Source organism: Carica papaya, chromosome 2, assembly GCF_054855325.1.
Source record: "Carica papaya isolate Zhongbai chromosome 2, ASM5485532v1, whole genome shotgun sequence".
NCBI lineage: Eukaryota > Viridiplantae > Streptophyta > Magnoliopsida > Brassicales > Caricaceae > Carica > Carica papaya.
Window position 1 is genome coordinate 798,318 of NC_142310.1, and position 22,731 is coordinate 821,048.

General features: G+C 34.1%; 1 pseudogene; it reads left to right on the forward strand.

Annotated features, from left to right (window-relative positions):
* The first annotated feature begins 11,438 nt into the window (after positions 1-11,438).
* Positions 11,439-12,532, forward strand: LOC110814557 (GCN5-related N-acetyltransferase 8 pseudogene; annotated as a pseudogene).
* The last annotated feature ends 10,199 nt before the right edge of the window (positions 12,533-22,731 follow it).

The following is a 22,731-nucleotide window of genomic DNA, read 5'->3' on the forward strand; positions in this document are numbered from 1 at the left end:
TTATCTGAATTTTGGCTTTTATCTGTTCTGCTACTGAATTTGCACTCCCTTTGATCTGGGTTTTTCTGGGTTTCGTGGTGTTGAATAATTGCTAGCAAAAATCAATTTGGATTTCTCTTTGATTAGGCGTTAAGCCAAGAAGCAAGATCAGAAAGGACTCCAACTTTGTTGCCTTATATACTTGTTGAAATTACTATTGATATTTATTTATTTGGAATAACAAACACCAGTCTTAAAACATTCCAAGAATTAAACTATCAATATACTCTTGTCAAAATATGAACTAGTATTGGCATCTATCTTGGGGAAGAAATTTTAAGTTGAATGAACATGTTAAAATTTGAGTTGGCTTTAGACAATTGCGACTTGGTTTGCGTAGAATATATTATCTAAGATAAAATTCTTGTATCTTTTTTACTTATCTTCGATGGATTACGGTGACGGTAAAACAATAGAATTTGTAAATAATTCATGTATGATTATTCTTCTATATTCAAAGGCAATATGAAAGTACAATTACGTCACATAAAAGAAAATCAAAATTATTATATAAAAAAATCAACTGGTTAAGTTCTTATAATTATGATACTAATCTAATAATTTACAGTACTAATCTAACAATTAATCTGATAATTTATAATATTAATTTAGTAATTTACAACTCATGTCAATACTCTTCTTCGAGTTGGAGCATAAAAATCTATTATGCCCAACTTGTTTGTCATTTTCGAGGATCTGTTTTTAGTAACTACTTTGGTGAGATATTAACTAATTAATTTTCATATTTGACAAAGGAAAAAGGTATGATTTTTTTATCTAACTTTTCTTTGATGAAGTGTCTATCAATCTCAACATGTTTAGTACGATCATGTTGTATAGGATTTTATGCAATTTCGATAACAGTTGTGTTGTCACAATAAAGACTCATAGTTTCTCATATTTAATTTCTAAATGTAACATCCTGAACCCCAATGTCGGTAGGTATGGACGTTACCACAATATTTTCAACCAATTAAATAGATAAATATTAAATATGTAGTTGAACTACACTTTAATACATATTTCTTGTGACTGGATAACAAATAATTGAGGCATTTAAATTAATTTATGATATTAAAATAAAAACTAATGAAGTTTTCTTCGTCATCTTCCTTTGATCTTTGACTTCCTCTAACTTGGATATGGGTGAATTGGGGTGAGATTCACGAGTTCAGTAAGAAAAATAATTATATAATGGAAACTTACGTACATACGTTCATGCAATATATAAAATATAATAATACTTATAATCAAAAAAGTATCAAACAAAACATTATAATCAAAATACACAATAAAATAAATAATCACACGAAACATATTCTAATTCTTACTCTTATAACTTCAATCTTGTTCTTATTTCAAATTAAACTTATACTCGAAATATTACAATACACTCGAAATATCACATTTAAAATTTTATCATGCGATACCGTTTATATCGTCATTGAGAAAAAGCGAAATGGATCCTCTCATCGCATGGATAACACACACGCACAAATCTCACAATGGCCGCCGCAGATATGTTTGGTAGGTGACCCACACTCACAAACATCTATCAACGTCTAGATTAGGTTTCAAACTCTATCATGTGCAGGTTCACCATACCCGCTGAACTTCAGCCACACACGCACCCTCACCTCCTCGATTCAGACTAAACGAGTAGGTATTCAAGATTCTTATACTCTACACTCTTTTCAAATATTTTTCATTTCTAATTCACTTATTTCCTACATAAGATCTTAATTTCTATACATAATTAAACACAAACATACACACAAAATGCACAATATCATCACGCACATTAGAGTTATACATTTCAAACCACTTTCTGAATCATCTTGTACCATATCACATAGCAAGCACAAGATACTCAGATTCCTCGCGCAACTGTACCAAATTACACAACAAGTATAGTGCACTGTATATCTACACCAAATCACACAACCAGTGCAATGTACCTAAATTTTACACGTACATACACTAATTATACATTTCACATGCATGACATATGTATACACATTTTAATACAGACATATATTACAATACAGACATGTACCATCATTAAATGTCTCACACAGAATATATATTTATATTTACACACATAATCTCTACTGATATATACACACATGTTCATACTTAAATACGTATACACCATCACATACAACATATCATATATATATATATATATTCACGTATTTGTTTTTATTAGTGTTATTCTTATCAAATCTGTCATTTTCAATTTATATCACATTCATCGTATATTTTTATATATTTACACACGCATGCGTAACAACATCTATATATACACACAACATAAATACAAACAAATATAAATTAGACATGTTAATTATATTTCTATTATACTACAAATATATTTAAACATTTACACACAATGTACTATACATAATACATTTACATAAACATATAATTTATATCTCCATAAGAAATACACATAATTCTTACCTATGATGTGATCGAGAAAGCTTTAGGAATCTTTTCTGACTCGATCTAAGGTTCTCTCGAAAATTCGAATACCTTTTAAATAATTTTCCACGTGTATAATAAACAACACATATATTAAATTATAAATAATTTTAGAAACTATATTACGTGATATGAGGAACAGATTTTACCTTGGGACATGCGGTCCAAGTCGCCAATGTTACCATGCGTCATCATACGCGTGTCATTGGAAATGTCAGGCGCTGATGATCATATCAGTGCGCATTATTGCATGCGACGCACCAATAACATATTGGTCGCCACACTACTATTTTTCTTCCTTAATTTAATTTTATTTTTTTATTCCTTTTTTTTCTCTTGTTTTTTTCTTTTTTTTCTTTTTTTTTTCCTTTTCTTTTCTTTCTCTATTTTTTTTTTCTTTTCTTTCTTTTTTTTTCTTTTCTTCTTCTTTTTTTTTTTTTTTCTTCTTCTTCTTCCTTCTTCTTCTCTCTTCCTCTCCTTCTCGCGATGTCTCCCCTTTCGCCGCATCTCACCTTCCCAACTATCGCTCACTCCTCCTCCCCACGCTGCCAAGGCTCCTCCCCTCACTCCACTCTCTTGGCCTCGATCCTTACTTAGCTCGGCCTCCTCTCTCACCCGCTCGAACTCAACTCTCTTCCTCTCTCTCTTTTTTTTTCTTTTTTTTTCTCTTGTGCTATTTCATTATATATATTTTTTTTTATGCTTGGTTTGTTCTCCTTCTCTCTATATTTTTTTTCTAATTAATTAATATATATTTTATATTTTTTTTCTTTTGTACCCAGCTGTTACACCAGCTGGATATTACACTAAATATTCTAAAATACTCTTGATCCATAAAAATTCGCTTATACCATGAGTTATTCTTCGAAATTCAACTTCAACACTTGATCTTGCCACAACCTTTGTTCTTCCATGTGACCAGGTTACCTTCCACGAAAGCAAAACAACTAGAAGTGGATCATCTACTCATTTAATCACCTACCCAATCAACATCTGTATATCCTTCAATTTTCGAGGAGCCATTTTTTGAAAATTACAAACCTTTACCTGGAGCACCCTTTAAGCATCTCAAGATTTAGTACACTATATTTAAATGATCTTCGCTTGGTGTATGCATGAATTGACTCACGACACTTACAACATAGACTATACCTAGCCTTATATGTGTCAAATAAATTAATCTCCCAACCAGTCGTTGATATTGATAAATGTCTATTAAAACCTGTTCTGGAAAAATTCCAAGGTTGTGATTTATTTCCGTGGGCGTGTCTACTGCTTACAAGCAAACATTCTAGTCTCAGTCAAAAGATCCAGCACATACTTTCATTGTGAAAAGAAAAATCATGTGTTTCAATCTGGCTATTTCAATATCTAAGAAGTATTTAAGTTATCCCAGGTCCTTCGTTTCGAATTCAGTAGCCAAGTATTCTTGTAATAACTTCATTTCACAATAATTATCTCCTGTTAAGACCATGTCATCACATACATAATTAAAGTCATTACCTTCCCTTCTATATGCTTTACAAACAAAGAATGATATGAATTACTTTGCTTATAACTAAAAGTTGTTATTGCTACAAAGAACATTCCAAATCCTGGTGGCAGCTTCATGTAAACTTATTCTTCTAAGTTTCCATTAAGGAAGACATTCTTAACATTAAATTATTGTAATTCCAGTCTTGATTTATTGTTATAGACAAAAAAATATGAATTATACTCAGTTTAACTACTGGTGCAAACGTCTCTTGACAATCCACCCCATACTTTTGTGTTACTCCTTTTCAATTAGTCTCGCCTTATATTGATCAATATTTTCATCTACCTTAAGTTTCACTATGTATACCCATCTATACCTAATAGTCTTTTTTTCGTTGGGTAATGGAACTAGTTCCCATATGGAATTTTTTTGCAAAGCCTCCACCTCCTTGTTCATTGCATTTTTTTTTACTTTGTATCCTGCAATACATCCTGCACACTACTAGGAACAGAAACTTCAGATAATTGATTAATAGTAAGTGCATATGACTCAAACAACTTATGAGTAGAGACATAACAGTTAATATGATATTTAACTTTGACTTTAGGATAAGATTCATATTATTTCTTTGGAACACCTTTATTAGATCTTTATGGATATTTAGGAATTATAAATTCAGAATAAATATTTTTTTAATGAGACTCATCAGATATAGGATTTGGAATTACCTGAGGTGAAGTATCTGGGCATTCTAAGTTAATTCTTCAGTTAATGGTGTTATCAAAGGCTAATATGCAGCTACTGGTAATTCTGACATATTTTTAAAAGGAACCATTAGTTGATTATCATTCTCTGCCAGATTTTCTTGACTACTTCTTCCAATATTTCATGCATCTTTTCCACCTAAAAAAAAAACACCTTCATCTCTTTTACTGTTTTTTTATTGTAAAACATTCTCTTTCTCATATTTCTCTCCCTAAAGAGAAGATGGATGAACTCCTCTTGAGTAATAAGGTTCTACCTCGTTAAAGGATGAACCAAGTTCATATATAATTTCTAGGGTTGAGGGTCACAACACTGATATCTTTTCTGAAAATCAGAATAACCAATAAAAACACATCTTTTTGCACACAGGTCTAGTTTATTTTAAAGATTCTTAAGAAGATGAACATAGACAGTACATTAGAAAACTCTAAGTTCAAGATTTGGAACATTTGGAATTGAGAAAAAAGATTGCATCTTTTGTTGTGGTGTTTAGAAATTTAGTACTTGGGAAGGCGTCCGATTGATTAAATAAACAACATATTTTACAGCTTTACTCCAATAGAACTAAGGCATATTCATACCAAAAAGTGATACATGAACTGTAAAGGCTCAGAACTTAAATAGAAATAAAGTCATAAACTAAATGTGAAAGCGAAATAATAGAGTTAGAGTTTACATTCCTTACATAATAATTTAGAATACCCAATAAGGTTAGAGAAATGTTCCTTTTAAAAGAATAAACAAAAATTAAAGAAATAAACGAAAAGCAAATAATTGAACAATCCTAGGACAACCTCAATTAGTTTTTGAAGAAAATCCTAATGGTGAACTATTCACAACTCTCTTATTGATCAAGATCTAGATCTTAGTCCTCTTGATCTGAAATAGTTAATGAAGGGTTGAGTTACACTAGCACAATAAGAATATCACACTAATCACAAATACGAAAACTGAAGACTGGTAAAAATCAGAAAAATAACCAATAGCACTCTTAATTTATATAAATTCATTTACTATAAAGAATATCATTTATTCCATATTTATGTAACAAGTTTTTGTCCAAAAATAACCTATAAAAATCATATCCATACACTTTTTATCATCGTATATAAAATAACAAGAAACAATCACTTTTTATTCTTACTTGCTTACCGGTACTCCTGGAGGTCCATAGGGATGTCTTCCTACTCGTGAACGCAATATCCAATTAAACAGTTAACCAGCCATCTCCATACCCCGTCCGGTAATGGGCACCAAACATTCTACTGCCTCAATACCATGTCCAGTATGAGGGTGAACCATATCTCCCAAACCTTACTGGTAAGGGATTTCCCAACCCCCTTGACTGAAGTAACGTTCACAGTAAGGTTCCCTATATACCGGGCCCGTCCGCCCTTTTTCGGGTACTCAGTAAGTCTTTCTCATATAGATTTTCATCAGCAAAACAATCAACCATGCATAATCGTATCTCATTTTATACTCACAGTTCACTTAAATATAGTTCAACACAGCCAAATAACCAATAACCAGAATACTGGCAAACAATTGTAGGGGAAACAAAGAATCAAATAACCAAAAAAACTCTAAAAACCATCATTTCAGTTATGCACAATATAATAGTAAACAAAAAGGGGCAATATAGGAAAATAAATAGGAAATCGAAACGACCATGGACTAACCAGTTCTGACTCCACTAGTGACCTGTAATTATTTTAAGGTTCTCTAATTTTTTCATAAAAATATAATTATCAATTATTAAGCCTCAATTTGTCGTAATGGAGAAAATGGTAATGGATCCTTACCTGAATCAATGTTTCAAGATGTTGCGCTGCCCATTACGCTTCCTAACGAGTATCAAATTTTCTTGAATTATCCCTGTAGAATTCAAAACATTTGTTACATACCTAAAAATACCATAAAATCTTAAATCGATGTCCAAAACTCATTTTGACCAATTTTACAGTTTCGGCATAGCAGCGGTTCACCTCGTCCTAGCCCGTTTTGGTTGATTTTTGTTAGTTTTTAGGCGATTTTGGCTGTATTCCTAGTAGAAAAACACGTTAGTGGCCTCGGTTGGTAAGAAAACCATAAAAAAAATTGAACTCACCGGCGGGGGGGACCTCCGGGTGCGACGGTTCTATCGGTCTCCTTTGCAACTGAGATTTTTTCTTCGGTCGACCTGCACAGAAAAGAACGATGAACACAATGATTAAAAATTTACGTAAAACGAGAATCACGAAGGGGCTCATCATAGGGTTTTTAAAACTTTGGCCGCAACAGCTCCGCCGAGTTTCGCCTGTAATTTTCAGCTCTCCCGCCGTCCCTTTTGCTCTGATTTGGCCGTGGAGGTGGTCAGAATCAAATTCCAAGCAAGTAAGGAAAATTTTTACCTCTTTTAGCAGTTGGCGGTGGCTCCGATGCTGCGATAGTCGACAGTCAACCTCCTTCTCTGGCATTTGATTTTTCTTCTCTAGTGGGGGCTAACAGCTAAGGTTTGGGTTCTCGTGTAATGCGAGTTATTTATACCCATCTCGCTTTCATCTAGACTGTGCATCGCGATTTGATCTCGACCGTTCAATCGCGTATGAGGAAATGAATCTGGGCCATCCATCATGATTTGATCTCGACCATCCGATTATGTTTAAAGGGAGAATAAATTCAGACCATCTATGTGTGCAGGATCGATCCTGGATCGTTCGTTTGCGGGGCACATTGATTGCCCGCGTGGTACCGACGTCAATGTGACTCGCCACGCGGTGTACTCTAGTTCGTCAGGGTTGTTGACTGGGTGATCCTACGTAGTATAATTTTTTCTATTTGTACTCTGACTCCCAGTTTCTAATTTTTCTTTCAAAAACACCCGCTGAAACTAAATTTTTACCCATTTTTTTCAAAATTGTTTTTGATTTCATCCATAACCTATTTTTTCCATAAATTCAACAAAAATTAAAACAAATTAACTTAAAAATAAATTTTTATATATTTTAGAAATGTTAAAATTGATCCCGACCTAAATTTTGAGTTCAGGTATTACATGAACCACCTCCATTATATGCCTATTATTCCTCTCCGCCAAGTCATTCTGTTGCAGAGTATATGTGCAAGAGGTATGATGCGAAATACCTCTTTGGCTAAGAAAAGTTTCAAACTTTGCATCAATAAACTCTTTTACATTGTCAGATTGCCAAACACAAATCTTGCATTGATATTGAGTTCCCACCAAACTATGAAATGTTTGAAAGGCTAAAAACATCATTTTTTTCTCTAAAGCAAGGACAACAAAGTCATCCTAATACATTTGTCAATGAATATAATAAAATATAAAGCTTTAAATAGAGAAGGAATCTTTGCAGAGCCCCAAATATCAGAGTGTATGACAACAAAAAGTTCAGAATATTTATTCATACTAGATAAGTAAGGAATACGATGACTTTTAACTAGTTCACAAATATTACAATGAAAATCAGAAACATCCAAGTTAAAAAACAAATGTTATTGTAATTTTTAAATATATCTAAAAAAAGATGCCTCAATCTTCTATGTCATAACTATATAATTGTTGAGTTTTCTCTTCACCACTAGTTTGACATCTGTGACTAACTTTTTATTCCTAATTTTTTGTCAATTCTAAGTAGCAGAGTTTGCTTCGTTTAACATTATACTAAGAACCATTCGGATCAGAATATCCTGAAATACACAAATAAAAGGCCAAAAAGTTATTGTGCAATCAAGGAATAAAGTAATTTGGTTCATTGATAAAATATTTTATTCAAGATATGAGACAATAAGAATTGTATCTAAAGTGAGTAGATTGGACAAAATGGCAGATCCTTCTTCAGTAATAGGAGCTGTACTCCCATTAGATGTTGATATAACGGATTGAGAAGATGAGCAAATGAATTGTAACTGTTAGGGTCTCTAGTCATATGATCATATGCACCTGTATCAATAATCCAAGTTTGGATTCTTATAAGTTACAGAAGAATATTTGTCTAATAAATAATACCTGGGTGAGCAACATTTGTTATAGGCTACAAATTATCCTCCGTATTAGATTCAACTTTCTCAAACGATGTCATCATAGCTTTCCCTACAATCTTTTTCTGTAGTTTTTTTTTTTATATAGAAATCTCACCATTCAAGATAGTCAATGACTTCATAACATCGTTGTTTAGGATGACATGTTTCACCATAATGGTTGCATACAAAATTGCTGGACTTTCTAGCATATTAATTATTTTGAGGTTTTACTGATATCGAGGATGATCTATATAGTTTTTAGTTGGCAAGCGTGGTTGATCTTTCTGAGATCACTCGAAAACCTCTCATTATTTATTGTTGTTGGTATTCTTTCTTTATATATGCATATGCATTCTCTAAATCCAGTTATGGATCTTCTTTACAAGATTTCTCCATGACCCTAATCAAACTTAGAATCGAGTCTACTTAAAAAAATATAAACTCAAAATATAGCCATTGTAAAATACAACTAGACAACTCTTTCAACTCTCTCTTCTTAAGAGGCAGTCCTATGATCAATTTTCTAAAAAATAGTAACAAGTTCATTATAGTAAGTAGACAATGGTCTATCACAAAAAGTCTTTTGGTTTAATTCAAATAGATGGGTTTCATATGATCCATCGTAAAAAGTTCTTGATACAATTTCTCATATTTTTTTAGTTGTGTAAAGGCCAATAAATTGTTGCATAAGTGATGGATTCATTGAGTCAATAAGTCAACTCTTTAATTTTTAATTTTCGGTGACCCATGTTTTGTAATTGGGGTCTTCGGGTGCAAGCTTTTTTATTCTCTAGTAAGATAATCAACTTTATTTCGAGCACCAATTCGCATCCCTATGAGCTAAGACCATAATGAGTAGTTCCTTTCATTTAATATGGTACTGATAGGAAACATAGAGTTATCTTGGTGGATGACAATAATGGTGTTTGGTTTTTGGATATGACGAGAGTTAGTTCATCCATTTGATTTTACGGAGAGGAATACAAAATTTGATTCAAGAGTTGGTCATTTAGGAAGAATGCTCTGATACCACATAAAATGATAGAATTTATAAATAATTCAGGGATAATTATTCTTTTCTATTCAAAGACAATATAAAAGTACAATTACATCATAGAAAAGGAAACCAAAACTACTGTACAAAAAGCTAATCAAATTTTTATAATTGTGATACCAATCTGGTAATTTACAACATTAATCTAACAATTAATCTAATAATTTACAACCCTAATTTAGTAATTTATAACTTATGCCAACAATGACCAAAATAATTCACCAATTGACAATATAACAAGATTTTGAGTTACTTCAACAACAACAACTATATATGTCGGTATTTCCTAGCAAACTCAACAAAGCTTCTTTATTATTTTTATTTATTTATTTCTTAAACGGTGCTAGTTTTGTTTTTCACATTAGTTTTGATACGAACAATTAAAATTTTTTCATGTTGGGTTTGAATTATATGAGATTTACAAGAAAGCTTCGGTCAAAAGAGAATTATTGAAAAATGAACGAAATTAATCTCTTATTTTGTATTGTATTAGTAAACTTTTCATTTTATATATTCAACATAACACATTAAAAATTATTTTATATAATAGATCTTAACTAAGTCTTCATCATCTAATCAATTCGAGTGAAATTAATAACCCTAAAATAAAATTCATTCGAAAATTTCTCAATTTTCACATACATGATATAAACAAATATACATATATATATGTGTATACACATATGCAAGTTTTAAAGGAACAAATTAATTTACATAAAATACAATATATATATATATAGTAAAGTCAATTTCATCAACATACCAACTTCAAGAGAGTTGTTTTTTTTTTTTTTTTTTACTTATTCACAAGTAGTAAAAGTGAATATGAGCATTGTAAACACTTTTTTCCATATTAAGTTCCTTATTATAATTTTTGTACTATTTCAATTTAATCATAATTATTTTTAACTGTTAAAAGGTACATGCATGAACCTTCATTATTGCACCTACATTATTAGATAGATAAAATAGGTACACATATATGTATATGTGGGTACACATATATGTATATGTGGGCACACATATGCAAGAGAACATTGCAGTTTTTCTTCTCAAAAAAATTAATTTACATACAATACACAATATATATATATATGTATAATAAAATCAAGTGCCTAAACATATTTTTACAAAGTCTCCTGAATTTCATCCAACGTACCAACTTGCATGAACCATCTTGCATATTTAGGGTCCTTAATGCGATTTTTTGTACATGTTCAATTTAATCGTGATTATTTTGAACTGTTAAAAGGTGCATGCATGAACTTTCAGAACTGCACTTACGTATAATTTATGGAATTATCAGATACCTAAAGTAAACATATATGTATATATACACATATATAAGAGAACATTGTTGGTTTTTCTTTCAGGAACAAATTAATTTACATACAATATAATATATATATATATATATATATATATAAAGTAAGGTTAAGTGGCTAAACATATTCTTACAAGATCTCCTAAATTTCGTCAACATGCCAATTTCGAAAGAGCTAATTTTTTTTTGCTCAAAATCTCACTTTTTTAATAAATAAATACGAAGAACAAAAATTTATAAATAATGCAAGGACAAAATTACCCCTTACATTTTCGGAAAATCTCTTTATAATCTCTCTCCCCACATCAAGCAGAGGAGAGAAGACAAGCCCTGATTTGTTTCCGATCATCAGTCACTCAAACTCAAAAATGGCAGCCAGAGCACCTACTCCTCCGCCAACCTCCACACTGGAACACAACAATGTGCCGGAGAAGGCAGCAGTCGGCCACTCTTTATTCTCTAGAATCCGCCTGGCGACGCCTGCCGATGTGCCTTTCATCCACAAGCTACTCCACCAGATGGCTGTCTACGAGCGCCTCGCTCATCTTTTCGCCGCCACTGAATCCTCCCTCTCCGCCACCCTCTTCAACTCTCCTCCTTTCCAATCCTTCACCATCTTCTTCCTCGAGCTCTCCTCCTCCCCTTTCCCTTCTCTTCCCTCCCCTTCCCCCCACTTCCCACCCCTCCATCGCGTCATAAACCTTGATCTCCCCGTTGATGACCCTGAGAGGAATGAATTCCTCACCGATCCTCTCGGCGACGTCGTCGTTGCTGGACACGTGCTCTTCTTCCCCAACTACTCCACCTTCATGAGCAAGCCTGGGTTCTACGTGGAGGACCTGTTCGTGAGAGAGTGTTATAGGAGGAAAGGTATGGGGAGGATGCTTCTGTCGGCAGTGGCTAAGCAGGCGGTGAAGATGGGTTACGGCAGGGTTGAATGGTCTGTTCTTGATTGGAATGCGAATGCCATTAAGTTCTATGAGCTGATGGGCGCTAAGGTGTTGCCGGAATGGAGGATTTGCAGGTTGACTGACGAGGCTCTCCAGGCTTACGAGAATGCTAAGATTTAAGAAACCTCAAACTTGATGTGCGATTTAAGAATCCCGGGTTTATTAGTATTTGAGGGATCAAACGCGCATGATTTAATTAGGATTATGGGGTTTTCCTCTTTTCTCTGGGAAAATCTGAACGTGTTTGGATGGATTTGGGGACAGATTAAAACTGGGTAAGTAATAAGATTATATTGTCTGTTAAAGCTGATTTTAGACAATTAGTATTTCAGCTTTCTGCTACTTGTAATTGCTAAGTCAAAACTCTTTTAACATGAAATAAAATGCCTGGTCTGGAAAGTCTTTTCCATTTATTATTATTTGCTTTCCTGTTATCTGGATTTTGGTATTTTTCTGTTCTGCTACTGAATTTGCACTTGCTCTGATCTGGGTGTTGTGGTGTTGAATAGTTGCTAGCAAAAATCCATTTGGATTTCTCTTTTGAGGAAAGAATTGCTACTTATAATCATGCTTCAAAATCAAGTTTCTTCATTTCACTACAACTAAATTGTAACACCCACAAATTTTTTTTGTAGTGATTAAATAATTAGTAAATATAAATTTTATTAATTTATTTTGTTTTAATGTTTTTTGTTTTATTTAATTTAGAGTAAAAAAATAAAATAAAATTGAAAGAGGATTTAATTGAAAATAATTTTAGAAAAAAATGGTAAAAATTTAAGTTTTTGAGGTATTTTTGAAAGAACAATCGAAAAATAGGAGCCAAAACGCAATTTTAAAAAGTTTTGTCACGTCAGACGCCGAGTCAGCAGTCCGGACCAACCAGGACGCGCCAAGTGACAGAGACGTTGACGCGGGAAGCCACGCGGGAGGGCAGCACCACGTGGGCGAACCGTGTGTCCGCGATCGAAAGGCTGAGGTCCATTCTCGCGCGCACGAACAGCCTGGATGGTTCCCTCCCAAACGCAATTGAACGGCCATAGTCAAATGCGATCGAATGGTCCATAGTGAATCACGATAGACGGCCCAGATTGGATCGTGATGAATGGTCCAGATTCACTCCCTATTTAATCGCGATTGGATGATCCAGATCAAACGCGATAGACAGCTCAAATCAAAAGCGGATGGATATAAATAATCTTCATCCGCACCAAACCCTAACCCAAGGCGCCAGAACCCCTCGTCGGAGAAAACGACCGAGCCACCAGGGAGCCGACCGCCGCCACCTGCCGCTACATCGGAACCCTTTCCGACCGCCAAAAAAGGTAAAAACTTTTCCTTTTGCACGAAATTCAATTTTAAGCTCATCTATTATCAAATCGAAGTGAAAAGACCGACTAATTGGCCAGAAAATACCGGCAAAGCCCGACGACACCGTTGCGAAAAATTTCACAAAACGCCTCTGATGAAGCCCTTCCCGATTCCCGTTTTGTGTAATTTTTCTACCGTTGTGATAATCATTTTCTTCTCTACAGGTTGACCGAAGCAAAACACCCAACCGCAATGTGAGCCGAATGAGCCACCACACCAGAAAGTCCCGCCGTCGGTGAGTTTCAATTTTTTGTATTTTTTCGGCCAAACAATGCCCTTTAACATATTTGCTCCCAGGAATTAATGCAAAATCGGCTGATTCAGCCGAAAATGATCAAAAACGACCGACTCGAGGTGGACCACCGCCGCGGGCGGCAACGCTGTCGCCGGAGCACAGCGGAGCTGCCGTGCCGGATTTTTAAAATTGGTCGAGTGGGTCCTGGGACTGATTTTGGGGTTTATTTGAAATATTTGTAGGTATTATAAGCGTGTTTCAGTTCCCGAAAAAAAATTCATAGAACCTAAAGACCGCCCATAGACACAATAAATCATTTAGCTTTTCGACGTCAAATTAAGTAAAAATCTTTCACCCTATTGTAGCACCCGGAAAGGAGGAAGAAAAAAAAAAAAAAAAAAAAAAAAAAAAAAAGGGGGGGCCACGTCAGCAGCCACGTCAGCAGTCCCGGCCAACCAGGGCCTGCCACGTGGCAAGATCGCGTCACTCCGAAAGGAGCCACGTTGGCGATCCGTGTGGGTGCGATCCGACGGCCCAGATCAATCACGCGATCGGACGGCCCAGATTCAAACGCACGGACGGCCCAGATTCAAACAAAAACGAACGGCCCAGATTAAAACGAAATGAACGGCTGTGATCAAAAGGCAAGGGGTTATAAATAGAACCTCCACACCAGACCAAAAACCCTAGCCGCCAGCCGCTCGCCGGAGAAGACGAACCAGAGGCCGACCGCCGCCACCCGCCGCCACTCGCCGCCGCACCGGGAAAATTTCCGACCGCCGATTGAGGTAAATTTCATACCCCCGACTCGTTTTTCCCCGCTGATTCCTCCTATGGCCAAATCGAGGCCGAAATCCTGGCCAAACGGCCGGAATACGCGGCCGAAGCCCAGCGGCGCCGCCGCGCCCCCTCTCGGTTTTTGCCTCCGACGAGGCCCTTCCCGGCCTCCGTTCGATGCAATTTTTATATCACCGTGATCACCATTCTTTTCTCTACAGGTTGACCGGAGCCGAATCACCAAAACACGAACCTCGCCGGAGAGCCGCTGCACCCGAGAGCGCCGCCGCCGGTAAGCTCCGTTTTTCCGTGATTTTTTGGCCCCCCGAGGGCCCTAGGGTTGTTTTCTGACAAGGACCAATGCGAGTGTGGCCGAATTCGGCCGAAAACGGTCGAAAACAGTCAACCCGAGGCGACTCGCCGCCGCCAGCGACGGCGCCGTCGCCGGAGCACGGCGGAGCCGCCGTGCCGGAGTTGCGATTTGGTCCGAAAGGGGCCCTGGGCCTAATTTGGATTTTTTTTGGAACACGTGCAGGTACTGTTAGTGTGTTTCAGTTCCCCGGGAAAAATTTAGGGAAAATTAGGGACGGCCTGCAGGCGCACTGTGAATCGTATTCGGATCTCGAAAAGAAGTAAGGACCCCTCACCCTATCTCCTATCACGGTATTAAAGTTCAAAATGATAAAACGGTATTTCTTGAATTAACGCATGTGTGAAATTGCTTAAGGTTGCTAATGGAGCCCGAGTCTAGTGTGATTGATGATTTACTGTTATTTGGCCTGTTTTACAGCTTTAAATGCATTATGGGGTTTGATGTGTTCATTTTATAGTTTCGAATGCATATATTACTGTTTTATTAATTATGGGTTGAATGACTGAAGAACTGATACTGTATGTTGTCTGTTCGGCATGAATTACGATTTGCTTGTTTAAATGTGAATTGATGATGCTTATTGAGGAAAAAGGGAAATGAAACATTGTATAGACTGATAATTGTATGATGGGGTCAGCCTGACTAGATATCCTGGGAGATGGTGGACGGACCGGGTCCGTAGGGAACCCTACCGGGATTGTGGTCTCACATGCCGGACGGGGTATGGAGATCTTATGGTTTTGGCGCCCATACCGGACGGGGTATGGGGACGGCCCGTTTCACCCTCATACCGGACGGGGTATTGAGGTTTATGGTTTTGGCGCCCATACCGGACGGGGTATGGGGACGGCCCGTTTCACCCTCATACCGGACGGGGTATTGAGGTTTATGGTTTTGGCGCCCATACCGGACGGGGTATGGGGACGGTCCTGGAAACTGATTATGAATGTTAAAGGTTAACGGGTAGCGGAACCCCTATGGACCCCCACGGATACTAGTAGGCTGGTAAATGAGAAAAAGATATGTTGTACAATGATTGAATTACAAGAGGCGTGATAAGTGTTATGTTTTACAGCTTAGATTATTCAATGATTATGATGATGTTATTGTTTTTCTCATATTGTTTTCATAAATTCCACCAAGGTAAGTGGATGGTAAAGGTTTTCATGTTAATAAACGAGTTTATTGTAAATTATGCTCCATTGGTCTTTTTGTGTTTTTCTACCCACCTTTACCTCCGTGACGGTGAGATATCGTGATGTTCTTACTGGGCTAGTGTAGCTCACTCCTTATTTAACCATTTCAGATCAGGAAGACATGGTTCCCGAGCCCGTTCCGCAGGAGGACGACGAAGGGGATACCTAGAGACTCTGTAGTCATACTCATAGTTTTATCTTCGAGTTTCTCTCTTAGTTAGTTTAATCTTTTACATTTTAAGTACGTTTCTGGTTTTTCGTGTAAGGGATGTTAACTGAAATTTTGATCTCGCTTCCGCATTTGATATATTTAAATACTCATTTCATTTTAATATTTCCGGGGCCGTTACACTATTCTCCATTATAGAACTGAAGTTTAAATAAATAATAATGTGATATTTTGTACGATTTTAGTCAACATGCATAATTAATTACGGGCTGCTAATGGAGCCGGAACTGAAATTATCTACTGTTATTTGTTGATTGATTTTACAGTTTATATGCATAATGGTATCTGATTTATTTTATGGTCTCGAATGCATGTATGTTTAATTTATGTATTTACTGCTAAATTGAAAAAAAAAATGTTAAACGGTAAGAAATTTGTGTGATTTAAATGAATAGATGAAACGATAGCTTTACTGGATATCTTTGGGAGATGGTGGATGGACCGAGTACATAGGAAACCCTACCATAGACGTTGTCTCATACCGGACGGGGTATGGAGACCTGATAATTTGGTACTCATACCGAACGGGGTATGGGGACGGCTCGCTTCACCCTCATACCGGACGGGGTATTGAGGTTTAATGATTTGGCGCTCATACATGATGGGGTATGGGGACGATCTTGTAATTGAGATTGTTAAAGGAAATAGTTCACATATAGCGGGAACATTCCTATGAACTCCTATGGATACTAGTAGACTGGTTAAAAGAGAAACAATTATGGTTGGTTTATTGTTAATGGATATGGATTTATAATACATTCTATGTTGCTGATTGTTCATGAAATTATGATCTGTATAGTGTTATTGTTTTTATAGATTATTTTCATAAATTCAACTATGGTAAGTGAACGATAAATAATTTTATGATTGATAAATGAATTAACTAAATTTAATGCTCCATTAGTGATTTTCGATTTTATACCAACTTTTGCTTCTGTGCCGGTGATATAGTGTAATACTGAGCTAGTGTAGCTCATCTTTTATTTAATCATTTCAAATCAAGAGGACCAGGTTCAAGAGCCCGATCCGCAAAAAGATTGCAAGTATATACTAGATATTTTTTTATTTTTCATTTGTTTCCTTATTTCTTATGTTTCTTTTAAAGAATTAATTCAGTAATACTATTCAGTACTTTTAAGTTATTGTGTAAGGAATGTAAACCTTAATCTTTTATTTCGCTTCCGCACTTAAGTTATCATATATTTGCTTTTGGATTTCTGGAATCGTTACATAAAGACTTTGAATTATGTTATCATATGAAATCTTAAAAGGATTTTTGCAATAAAAGACTAATACAGGACATTGATTAAGTATATAAGTTGTCATATAAATTGCTTTAGCCCATAAAGAGTTGGAAAGACCTTTTGCTTTGAACATGTCCATAGCCATCTCAACAAGATGAAAGTCTACATTAAGCAAGACATATCCATATTTACCAACTTAAATGAGTCATCAAGTTTTCCATATCTTCTCTTTGAGAATATGGTTTAGTGTTGCCTCTAAAAATATATAACATATCAAATATTCATATCCACCCAATCATGCTCATATAAAATTCTTAAGTTTGAGAAGTTCAAGTTCTTATACTTTGGCATAATTAATTTTTATAATATAACGAAACCTTTCAATACATTTGATGATAAAACGATAAATAAAAAAAAAAACGATTTTCAAATATAAAAACCTGAAACATCATTTTTTTTTTAATTTTTTTCAAAGAAATAAAGAACGAAAAAATCTTTGAAAAAAAGAAGAATAGCATTCTCTTACTTTTTTTTACACTCAATAGATTTGAATCAAAATCTAATAAATAAAAAACACCATTAAATATTATAAATTCTCACGTATTTATCTTTACTGTTTGTTATTGACTCTACAAATAATACAGTCATTCATTCTGATCTTAGAATTTATTCACTAAAATAAGATAATAAGTTATTTCAAACTTTTTTTTTTGTTTTATTCTTGAAATCATTTGATATAAACTTTGCGAATAGTTCAACTGTCAGTAATTCATTATAACTTTAGAATTTAGCCTTAGAATTTATTCAACCTAAGCAAGATGGGAAATAAACGTCAACTTTATTGTCTTATAATTGTTGCAAAATACTATTTTGAATAACAAACACTAATCTTAAAGAATTCAAGAATTAAACTATCGACACAATCTTCATCTTTCTCTTCAAAAAGACTTGACATTTCCATTTTTTTTTTTCGCTTACGAAATCTTTGAACATACCTAATGTTTCTTACACCAATAACATTAGGTGGACTTCACATTTTTTGTCAACTATATTATAGTGCATATTCCTCTCTTCAAAACATGAACTAGCATTAGTACCTCTCTCTAGAGAGAAGAATAAGTTGAATGACTTTGTTTAGTGCTTGTAATTTAATATTTGTTGTTTGATCTACCTTTATTATTATACTAAATCAAATCCTTTCTCAATTCTAGCATGCATGATATAAATACAAAGAGATATATATATATCTGTGTGTGTGTGTATATATATATATATATGTATATATATGTATGTAAGAGAATGCTGCTGCATTTTTTACAATTTCATCAACATGCCAACTTCAAGAGAGCTGGTTTTTTTTTGCTCGAATTAAGTAATTAATTAAATTGTTTCATAGTTTACTTATATATTCAACTACATAATATTATCCGAGGAATTTTAAGATTCTAGTTCATGTGCTCCTTAATCACACATTATAAACAAATCTTTGTATGGACATCCTTGTTTGCGGGTGGCTGCTTACAGATACAAAAATATATACATTCAGATCATACGTATATCTACCTATATATTTGTGTTGGATATGGGGTGTGTGTGTGTGTGTGTGTATATATATACATATTGTGTATATTTAGTAACAAAATATGACGATTACTCCTAACAATTTTTAATTAAAGGGAATGGATTCTAAGGAAAAAAAAAAAAAATCAAGGAATGGAACATTGTAATCATGAAAGTGGACAATATTTTATTGTGTACATATATTGTATATAAATATGTATATATCTAATTTAAAAAAAAAAAAGTAAAAGATTTAGCCGAGAAATTTTAATTCGTTCTAACTACTCTGATTAAAAAAAATAATTATTACGAAATATTCAGTTTGTTTAGAATAATAATATATTCAATAAAATTTAATTCAATTTAATTACTGTAATCTTACTAATATATTATAAAATTAATTTTTTAATTTTATTTAATCAAATATTATAAGTCGACCAACGACTAATATATAATACATTTACAAAGTAGTTAGCTCAATCATTTCAGTAAATTTAAACTTATAATTTTCAAATATAACACAAGAGTTTTAATCACTCTATCATTGTATTGTTGATCATATATACATATATATTAATTCGAATTAACCAAACATTATAAATTAATCATCGTTAAAATATAATACACTTATAAAATAGCAAAATCTACCCATTCGGCGAGTTTAGAACTCATATTTTTTAATAAAATATAAATATTTTAAGTAATGACAATATTATTGGTCATGTATTTTTTTAACTCAATATGTAACGACCCCAGAAATCCAAAAGAAAATATATAATAATTTAAGTACGGAAGCGAAATAAAATGTTAAAGTTTACATCTCTTACACAATAACTTAAAAGTACTAAACAAACATCACAGAATGAATTCTCTGAAAAAAAAACACGAGAGATGAGAAAAGTAAAAGAAAATATAAAGTATCTAGTATCTACTCGCAATCTTCTTGCGGATCGGACTCGGGAACCAGGTCCTTTTAATCCGAAATAGTTAAATAAAGGATGAGCTACACTAACCCAGTAAGGACATCACACTATATCACGGGCACCGAAACAAATATTGGTAGAAAATCAAAACAACCAATAGAGCACTAAATTTAAACCAATACATTTATTAAAAATAAAATCATTTACCATTCACTTACCATCGGAGAATGTATGAAAATAAATTATAGAAACAATAATATTGTACATATCATAATTTCATGCACGATCAGCAACATAGAGCATATCATAAATTCACATTTATTAACAATAAACTAAATCATAACTGTTTCTCGTTTCACCAGCCTACTAGTATCCATGAGGATCCATAGGGGTGTCCCTGCTACACGTGAATCCTTTTCTTTAACAATCTTAATTACAGAGCCGTCTAGTATGGGCACCAAATGACCAAGTCTCCATACCCTGTTCGGTATGAGACGACGTTCACGGTAGGGTTCTCTGTGAACCCGGTCCGTCCGCCATCTTCCAAGATATCTAGTGAGACTGTAATCTTATCTGTTTATTAGATCACAACCCTTTCCTGTTTTTCCCTAGTCTCCGTTACCAAATCAAACATAATCACATAAACAAATAAATATACATCCGGTAATGCAATCATATCTTAAATTCTAAAATCAAACAGTGGTCAGATAAGACAGTAATACATGTATTTAAACCACAAAATATATAAACCAGATATCATCATACTTTTACACTGTAAAATAAATCAACAGAAATTAATGTCCAATTTGGGCTCCATTAGCAATTTGTAATTAATTATGCACATTTATTTAATTTGTACGAAAGCCCGTATTATTATTTATTCAAACTTCAAATCTATGATAGGAAATAGGGTGAGAGATCCTTACTTGATTTGACGCAGAAAAGCTAAATAGTTTACTACGCCTACGGGCGGTCCCTGGGTTCTCCGAATTTTTCCTTAGGAAGTGAAACGCGCTTACGGTACCTATAAATATCTCAAATAAACTCAAAAATCAGTCTCAAAGCCTACTCGGCCAATTTTAAAAATCCAGCACGGAAGCTCTGCCGTGCTCCGGCGACGGCAGTTCACCTCGGGTCGATCATTTTTAGCCGAATTCAATCAATTTTATATCGATTCTTATTGGCACACACGCTAAAGAACCTCGGTGGACCGAAAAAATACGAAAAACTGAAACTCACCGGCGGCGGAGCTCCCCGGTACGGTGACTCCTCTAGATCACGTTGCAGTTGGGTGTTTCGCTTCGGTCAACCTATAGAGAGGAAAACGGTGATCATAATAGTAGAAAAATTACACGAAATGGGAATCGAGAAGGGCCTCATCGGAGGCAGTTTGTGAAATTTTCATCGAAGTCTGGCGTGCTGGTTCTTTCACTCCGATTTGGCCATGGGTGGGTTTAAAATTGAATTTCATACAAAAGTTGAAATTTTTACCTTTTTTGGCAGTCGAAAAAGGCTCTGGTGCAGCAGCGATCGGCTCCCCAGCAGCTGGATTGTCTTCTTCGGCAAGGGGTTCTGGTAGCTAAGGTTAGGGTTTGGGTACGAATGGAGTTATTTATACTCATCCACTTTTGATCTGGGCCGTCCATCACTTTTGATATGGACCGTTCGATCGCAATTAAATAGAGAGTGAATCTGCATCGTCCGTGCGCGATTCAATCTGGACCGTTCATGTGTGATTCAATCTGGGTCATCCGTGCACGCGAGAACAGACCTCAGCCCTTCGATCGCGCGCACGCGGATCGCCCATATGGCTCCCCTCCTGCGTGGCCTCCCACGCATCTAATAGTTTTTTATATATTTTTATACAGATAAATAGTATTTATATTATATTTTAAATAATTATGAAGATTATATTTCGTCAGCACACATCTAAATTTTCATACATTTTTCCTTAAATTGTTTTCAATTTAATTTTTAATAAATTTTTATCCTTTTTTTTCATTAAATTAAATAAATAAATAATTATATATATATAAATAAAAATAAAAATAAAAATAATGTCGGGTGTTACACAATATATAATATATTATATTATATTGTAGTAAAAGATTGCAATATGTAGCATATGCTTCATTTGAGAGAGGCAGTGGGCCCCACTTGTCCCTCCCTGATCTTAGTCAATTGTTATATTACACCTGAACCCCGCTGTAATATTCATTTTTTTTTTTTTCAGGACAAATCTTATTTCTAATTCTAAGGGGCACCCCACTTGTTCTTTTTCTTATTTTTTAATTAAAAAACTTAAATTAATTATCCAATTTAATTAATAAAATAATATTTAATTTAATCATTATAATTTCATTAATGTATTAATAAAATAAATTTCAATTTCATTAAATTAAAAATTATGAGTAATAAATTATATATTATCACTAAAATTTAAATTCATAATTTATAAAAATTTATAAATAAAATAATTTATAATATAAGAAACTATACATTTCAAGAAAAATTTTATATAATTTCTTAAATTTTTATTATTTTACATAAAATTAATTTATATAATATTTTATTTTTTATTTGTTTAAATTTTTTGTTAAAATTTAACATATAATAGTTTTTTATATATTTTTATACAGATAAATAGTATTTATATTATATTTTAAATAATTATGAAGATTATATTTCGTCAGCACACAGCTAAGAATCA